Source organism: Glycine soja, chromosome 12, assembly GCF_004193775.1.
Source record: "Glycine soja cultivar W05 chromosome 12, ASM419377v2, whole genome shotgun sequence".
Lineage (NCBI taxonomy): Eukaryota > Viridiplantae > Streptophyta > Magnoliopsida > Fabales > Fabaceae > Glycine > Glycine soja.
This window is the reverse complement of record NC_041013.1, coordinates 31415382-31424237: the sequence shown is the minus strand read 5'-3', so window position 1 is coordinate 31424237 and position 8856 is coordinate 31415382. Positions and strand designations below refer to the sequence as shown.

The window sequence follows — 8856 nt, the reverse complement described above, 5'->3', positions numbered from 1 at the left end:
TTTTATTCTACGTGAATAGTGCACATGAACAATAAAAACTGGAATTCTAAAACCCTAGAATTATTCTCCTCCTCCCAAAAAACTCTCTAAACTAAAACCCTAGTGCTGTTATATAGGTCCTCAGCCCCAAAGCTTACAAATCTGTTTTAAGTCCAAGCCCATAAATAAAATAAAATCAGGACAAGATAAGATAAGATTGGATGGAATAAAATCTGGACAAGATATGATAAGATTGGATGGAATAAAATCTTGACGAAATAAAATCTAGATGAAATAAAATCTGGATAAGATAAGATTTGATAAAATAAAATTGTCTGCTCTCTTCAAGTCCAAGCCCAATTCTGGATTCAAGCCCAATTGCTTATAATTCTCCTGAAATTAAATTTAAAACACAAAATTAGTCAAGTAGGCCCAAATGATAAAACTGCATAATTAATTTGACAATTAAGGCTAATCAGTAATTAAATTGGTGACAAAAAGGGTTAAGAAATAGGAGAAAATAACGACACATCAAATCCCCCCACACTTAGCCTTTTGCACTCCTGGGCAAAATCAAAAAGCAAAGCAAGGAACAAATCCAGAGACATTAAAGAATGAAAGTGATGCAAGCTCCATTGGAGCTTGTAGGCCTAGGATCTTCTTCATCAATGGATTCCTTTGCTTCTTGGAAGATGAATGGTAGCGGAATGGAGAAAGGGAAAGAGAGAGGAGACGCCACTTCAAGGAGAAGATGAGTCTAGAAGAAGCTCACCACCATAGGAGGCCATGGATAAGAGCTTGGAGGAAGAAGGAGATGAATGAAGGGAGAGAGAGAGAAGAGCACGAAATTTTGTGCTCTAAATGAGCTTTGAAATCTGAAGTTTAATATTCAAATGATCAAAGTTGAAAAAAATGCACACATGACCTCTATTTATAGCCTAAGTGTCACACAAAATTGGAGGGAAATTCAAATTTCACTTGAATTTGAAATTGAATTTGTGGAGCCAAACTTTGGAGCCAAAATTTCACTAATTATGATTAGTGAATTTTAGTTATGGTTCAGCCCACTAATCCAAGATCAATTTCAAGATTCTCCACTAAGTGTTCTTAGGTGTCACGAGGCATGAAAAGCATGAAGGACATGCACAAAGTGTGACTATATGATGTGGCAATGGGGTGTAGTAAGCAAATGCTCACCTCCCCCTCTAAAATTTAATTGGATTGGGCTTCTACCAATTCAATTAAATTTATTTCCAACCACACACATCAAATATCCACTTAGTGCATGTGAAATTACAAAACTACCCCTAATACAAAAACTAGTCTAGGTGCCCTAAAATACAAGGGCTGAAAAATCCTATATTTCTAGGGTACCCTACCTACAATATGGAGCCCTAAATACAAGGCCCAAAATTAATGAAACCTTAATCTAATATGTACCAAGATAAGTGGGCTCATACTTAGCCCATGGGCCCGAAATCTACCCTAAGGCTCATGAGAACCCTAGGGCCTTCTCTTGCATTTTTGGCCCAATCTTCTTGGAGTCTTCTATCCAATGCCCTTGGGGGGTAGGATTGCATCAGAAAGGAATGGGCAACATCCAACACATATCATCCAAGCATCTCAAACATGGCACAATAGTCAATCAGCTCAAGAATGAAAAGTGATAAAGCCTCATAAGATATGCACTTTATCTCTCAAGTGTCTAGGCTACTATTTACTCTCAGAGCACCCATGAAAACAAACACCACATAGACTTGGCAAGACTCTAAAATTGACAACCACATCACAAACACATGCATATGAGGATCAAAAGGTCTTTTAAGGTTGTAATGGGGCCAAGGACAAGGTAGAGGAAAGTATGGGATAAGTAGCTAAAACCCAAAGGAATAGAGGAGCAATGGGGAATAAGTGAGAACTAAGAAAAAGTAGTAAACCCCAAAACCAAAATTAAAAATTAAGCGTAAAAAATAACCCAAAACAAAATCAACCAAGTCCTCAAACCAATCCAAGTCTTCAAACCAAGACCTCATGTATTAACTTCATTCTTTTTCTGTTTTTTTTTCATTTTTTTTGTTTTTGTTTTTGTTTTTTTTTTTTGAATGTGAACAGTAGCAATTGAAAATCAATTGAAAAATAAAGCAACAATTAGGAAATATATGTATATACATCAAGTATGGCCAAAATACATCATCAAGCATGGCCAACAAAAACATATCATCAAATGAAACATACCCCCCCACACTTATTCCCAAAACAATTCCAAAGCTCCAAAATTCCTTAAGGGTAGGGTGAGATCATGGTTTTTCACTTAAGGCTTGTAATGAGCTTCAAAACAAAGAAAGGGGAACATAGGCTCAAAGGGGCTATCAAGGGAATTAATTCAAGGTAGGCTCATTTGGCTAGAGGCTTATAAGAACAAAATGCCTAAATCATCTCCCAACATGCATGTGAAGCAAGAAGTATCAACAAGAGTCAAGCCAAGGCTATTGTGCAAGCAATCAATGGGGCAAAACACATCGAATAAAATAGATGATGATGGCTCAAATTCTCACCAAGGGTAAATCTATCACTTCCAATTCGAACTTTCAAAACTAACTTGACATGCAGAGAAAAACAAGGATTTCAATTCACAAAATGCCAAGAAACTCCTATTTCAAAAACAATTACCCATTACCTGTACATAACCTATAATTCAAAGAGAAACATGCAATGTTGTACATAAAACATAAAACCAAAATAACAAAATTAACCTAGAAAACCTAAAAAAATTAAACTAGAAAACCCAATAAACTCAACAAAATTAAAGAACAATCTCCCCCCCCCCCCACACACACACTTAAACAACGCATTGTCCTCAATGTAGCACAATCAAAAGATCAAGAGCAATCAAAACAATCAATAAAATTGGACAAGTGCAATAAAAGTAAAGAAGGAGACAGGAAAAAAAAACTCCCTAAGTCATGGCGGAAGAGAAGTAAGGTGAAGTAAGGATCCATAAACAGTAAAATCATCCATAAACACCTTTATGCAACTCTCTAAAAAATCACTGAAAATCTATTAAGAACTCTATCCAGACTATCCAAACATGCATCAAAAGAGGATCCATAAACAGTAAAATCATCCATAAACACCTCTATGCAACTTTCTAAAAAATCACTGAAAATGCTAAGCATACACCGTTGGAAGGTACCAGGGGCGTTGCATAGGCCAAAGGGCATCCTCCTATAGGCAAAAGTGCCAAAGGGACAGGTGAATGTGGTCTTTTCTTGATCCTCAAGAGCAATATGAATTTGTAAATAACCAGAAAAACCATCAAGAAAACAATAATGAGATTTACCTGCCAAGCGCTCAAGCATTTGATCAATGAATGGCAGGGGAAAATGATATTTTCTGGTTACCTGGTTCAGCCTCCTATAATCAATGCAGACTCACCAGTTGTTCTGCACTCTTGTGGGGATAAGCTCATCCCTTTCATTCTTAATCACTATGAGGCCTGTCTTCTTAGGAACCACTTGGACTGGACTCACCCACTAGCTGTTAGAAATGGGGTAGATGATTTCAGCTTGTAAGAGCTTGGTCACTTCCTTTTTCACCACATCTAGAATAACGGGGTTGAGTCGTCGTTGTGGCTGTCTCACTGGCTTAGCTCCATCCTCTAAAAGTCTCCTATGCAAGCAAGTAGATGGGCTAATACCAGGAATGTCTGCTAAATTCCATCCAATGGCCTTCTTGTGCTTCTTGAGCACTAGCAACAACTTCTCCTCTTGCTCAACGTCAAGGGAGGCGAAGATGATCACTGGAAATTTTTTCTTGTCCTCCAAGTAAGTGTACTTGAGGGTTGCTGGTAAGGGCTTCAACTCTGGTGTGGGTGGTGGCTGAACAGTGGGAGGAACCAGGGTAGGAGAAGAAGAAGGTTCCTCAGCCTGTACCTCATAAAGCAAGTCATAAGTATATGAACTTCCTACAACATGGTTAGTGCATTCTGACTGTAAAAAAATCAACATCAAGAGGTACAACACCTAGAAAATCAGAACCAAACTCAAATTCAGATTCATTCTCAGCATAAAAATCAGATATAGGATCAAATTCAAACTCAGATTAAGATTCAATGCATAAGGAATGACAAGTATGCAGATCAGATAAAAATGGACGCTTCCTACCATGAAGAACAGAATCAAAATCAAACATATAATCATCAACAATCTGATCAATTATCTCAGCACGAAAAATAGAATGATCCTCAGATGGATGTTTCATGGCATCAAGAATGTTAAAATGAACAACAATATCACCAAATTCCATAGACAATGTGCCAGTATAAACATCTATCTTGGTTCGGGCTGTTTTCATAAATGGTCTGCCTAAAATAATTGGAACTGAACCATGGGAAAATCCATCTTCCATATTAAGAACATAAAAATCAATAGGAAAAATAAGTTCACCAACCCGAACCAGCACATCCTCTATGAAACCTACAGGGTAAGCAACACTTCTATTTGCCAAATGAATCACCACATCTGTAGATTGCAAAGGTCCAAGAGATAAAGAATTGAAAATGGACAAAGGCATGACACTAACTAATTCTCCTAGATCTAGCATGGCATTCTCAAATTTACTGTTCCCAATAATGCAAGGTATACAGAAAACCTGGGTCTTTACATTTCTCAGGAATGTGAGGAACAAATTTACCTATCAATGCTGACACATTTCTGCCCATGCTAATCCTTTCATTGCCTTTGAGCTTCCTTGTGTGGGTGCACAACTCCTTTAGAAACTTAGCATATCTTGGAATCTGCTTGATGGCATCTAGCAGAGGTATGCTCACCTCTACTTTCCTGAAGGTCTCCAAGATCTCATTTTCCGCTTCTTCCATCTTTTTGTTTGGAATTTCTCTAGGTGGGAATGGAAGAGGGATAGGAGGATGCTGCAAGTCAGAATTACTCGAAGAAGGTCCACCTGCATGAAAATTTTTGTTAGCTCCCTCATGATCAGGAAGCTTTCTCTTTTGTGCAACTATCTCATCCTTTTTTTCCGGTGCAGAATGAAGCTTGACAGGTTCAGGTGCAAGTGCTGCTACTAGTGGAGGCACTTGAATTTGGTTGCCAGACCTCAAGGTGATGGCACTCATATTTTTTGGATTTTGCACAATTTGTGAAGGCAATTTGTCAGAATTTTGGGACTGAGCTTGGTTCAACTGAGTAGCCATCTGCCCCATCTGATTTTTCAGACTCTGAATGGAGGCTCTTGTCTCTTGCTGAAATTGCATATTCTGGATGGTCATTTGCCTCACTAACTCTTCTAAGGAAGGTTGAGGAGGAGCCTCAGTTGCTTGTTATCTTTGTTGTGACTATTGCTATATTGGAGGAGGAACATCTGGCTTGCTTGGACCAGCAACATTTTGGAAAGGAGGGACAGGCTATTGTTGTTGTGGAGGACTTGTCCATCTCAGATTTGGATGACTCCTCCAACCTGGATTGTATTTATTGCTTGAAAGATCATAATTATTCTGCTGCTGTTGGTTTTGCCACTGAGGGGGTCTATTATAAATGTTTGCAGCATAAGCTTCAGGTTGCTCATTGACTCCAGATTGTTGCAAAGAAGGACAGAGATCTGTATGGTGATCTACAGAAGAACATAGACCACAGACTCTTGCAATAGGTGCAAATTTCTTATTCATGGCAAGCTGAGTTACTAGGTTGACCAAGGCATCAAGTTTTCCCTCAAGCTTTTTATTTTCAGCAGATGAAGATGAATCTGTGGCAACCTCATGGACTCCTCTAAGGACAATAGCATCATTTCTTGCACTGAATTGTTGGGAGTTGGAAGCCATCTTCTCAATCAAATTCCTAGCCTCAGCAGGAGTCATATAAGCAAGAGCTCCACCACTAGCAGCATCAATCATACTCCTCTCCATGTTGCTAAGTCCCTCATAGAAATGCTGAAGAAGGAGTTGCTTAGAAATCTGGTGGTGAGGGCAGCTTGCACACAATTTCTTGAATCTTTCCCAGTACCCATACAAGCTCTCTCCACTAAGTTGCCTAATGCCTGAAATGTCTTTTCCGATGGCAATGGTCCTAGATACAGGGAAGAATTTCTCCAAGAACACCCTCTTAAGGTCATCCCAGCTGAAAATGAACCTGGGAGCAAGGTAGTACAACCAATCTTTTGCCACTCCCTCCAGAGAATGAGGAAAAGACTTTAGAAAGATATTATCTTCCTGGACATCAGGGGGCTTCATGGTGGAACAAACAATATGGAACTCCTTAAGATGCTTATGAGGATCTTCACCTGCAAGACCATGAAACTTGGGCAGCAAATGTATTAGTCCAATCTTGAGAACATATGGAACACCCTCATCAGGATATTGAATGCACAAGCTTTCATAAGTGAAATCAGGTGTAGCCATCTCCTTAAGAGTCCTCTCAGGAGGTGGAGGTTGATCCATATTCTCAGTATGAAAATTAGTAATAGAATGCTCAAAATCAGAATATTCAGAATCACCAGCAACAGAATACTCAGAATGCTCAAAATGCTCAGAATGACCAGGATGCACACTATGCCTAACTAATCTATGCAAGGTTATATCTATTTCAAGATCAAAGGATTGTAAATCACCTGGGTTGGCCCTAGTCATGCACTATATGCAGCAAATAATGTGCTTTCAAATAAGCACTAGGGGAGGGTTAAAACTACAACTATAGTCAAATGATATCCAAAATGAGCTCAAATTTTTTGAGCAACACCCTAAAATCATGAAAAGATAGCACAAAAAATTTCTAACAAAAATTCAAAGTCTAACTATGAAAACTACTTAAGCAAAGTTCAGAAAAATAGGACAATAATAGTTGAACTATAGTCAAATGATATCCAAATGAGCTCAAATTTTGTGAGCAGCACCCTAAAATCATGAGAAAATAGCACAAAAAATTTCAAACAAAAATTCAAAGTCTAACTATGAAAACTAATTAAGCAAAGTTTAGAAAGATAAGACAATAATAGTTGAAAAATAAAAATAAAAACTTAGTAAACAGCTGATTTTTCGAGTTTGGGAGACCCCAATCGGCTAAAGCGGGTTGCCACAATATAGGAAATTTTTTTCTACCCCAAATGCATATATAATAATAATCATTCTGATACCCGGAGCAAAAGTTATGGTCGTTTTAAGTTTTGCTAAAAACAAGTTCCCAAAATTTTTGTCTCTCTCAAATTCAACCACACCAAGTGCTCCTGGTATTTTTCACACAAAATATGGATCATAAGAAACTACCACACAAAAAAATCAGCCCAAAATAACAACACTAACTATAAAAACAAAAATCGCTAATTAAATTGCAAAATCAGTCGCTAATCACTGTTCACGGCAAAACACCAACTGAATCAATCGCTAAACAGTCGCTAAACAGGGGACAAACTGAAATGCAAAACAGAACACCACACAAAACAAAACAACTAAACACTATTATGAACCTTTGGCCCACTGCTCCCCGACAACGGCGCCAAATTTGATCGAGGTCGTACCCGAATCAAATAAACATTAAAAATGTAGTATCTAGGAAATGATCCTAGGTCGTCTCCCAACGAGCAATGGTCAACCAACGTTCATAATAGATAGTGATAAAACAGTACTGAATTGGGGAGGGTTTGTTTGTTTTTGTAAATTAAACAGCGAGCAAATTTGAATTAGAAAATAACAGAATTAAAACATGTTGTTTCCCCTTGATTCACAAGCAAGTCTCTTATCCTAGGTTACAAGAATTTATCCTTAATCAATTCAACCACTTAATCCAACTTTAAATTAAATTACTAAGCGAAAATTAACATAAGGCTGTCATTATGTGATTAAGCAACACATACACCAATTGATCATGAACAAAACTGATCATTAAGCATGAACATAAATTAAGCATAGAGACAATTAATCAAGCACTAAGCATGCATGGATTAATAGCAACAAATATAGAGTAATTGGTGAAGAGGAAAAATTTATCTGAATTCAATAGTAATAACAAAACCTCAAAGAGAGTTGTGCTTGATCCTCAAGAGAAAACAACGCTGGAGACTTAGCCTTCCATTAATCAGTAGAAAACGAAATTGTAGATTGAAGCCAAACGAAATTGCAGAAAATGAATTTTATTCTACTTGAACAGTGCACATGAACAGTGAAAACTGGAATTCTAAAACCCTAGAATTATTCTGCTCCTCCCAAAAAACTCTCTAAACTAAAACCCTAGTGCTGTTATATAGGTCCTCAGCTCCAAAGCTTACAAATCTGTTTTAAGTCCAAGCCCATAAATAAAATAAAATCTAGACAAGATAAGATAAGATTGGATGGAATAAAATCTTGACAAAATAAAATCTAGATGAAATAAAATCAGGATAAGATAAGACTTGATAAAATAAAATTGTCTGCTCTCTTCAAGTCCAAGCCCAATTCCAGATTCAAGCCCAATTGCTTATAATTCTCCTGAAACTAAATTAAAAACATAAAATTAGTCAAGTAGGCCCAAATGATAAAACTGCATAATTAATTTGACAATTAAGGCTAATCAATAATTAAAATGGTGACAAAAAGGGTTAAGAAATAGGAGAAAATAATGACACATTACCTGCTCTAGTGGTTGCTCCTGTGCATGCTCATTAAGGTCGAACACCTAAGCAGTTGGTGAATCCTGAGAGATAGGCTACTCTAACTTAGATGTTGGTGCAAATGGTATGGCATCATCAGGTGTGGGTGTTGGGGATGGCCCTGGGATCTGGTCTGTAGAAGTCTCCTCCTCCTGAGCCATGTGTACATCTGCATCAAAATAAAAAGGCTTAGGAGGGGTGAGCTCATCCTCCCCCTCTACTGCTACTACTGCTGCTGGCTCCTCAAGA

At 37.7% G+C, this 8856-nt stretch overlaps 1 non-coding gene across 1 annotated transcript; it reads left to right on the top strand.

Moving 5' to 3' along the window:
* The first annotated feature begins 5942 nt into the window (after positions 1-5942).
* LOC114380677 lies at positions 5943-6049 on the top strand. Its single transcript, XR_003659850.1, has one exon. It is a non-coding gene; the product is annotated as a small nucleolar RNA R71 (small nucleolar RNA).
* The last annotated feature ends 2807 nt before the right edge of the window (positions 6050-8856 follow it).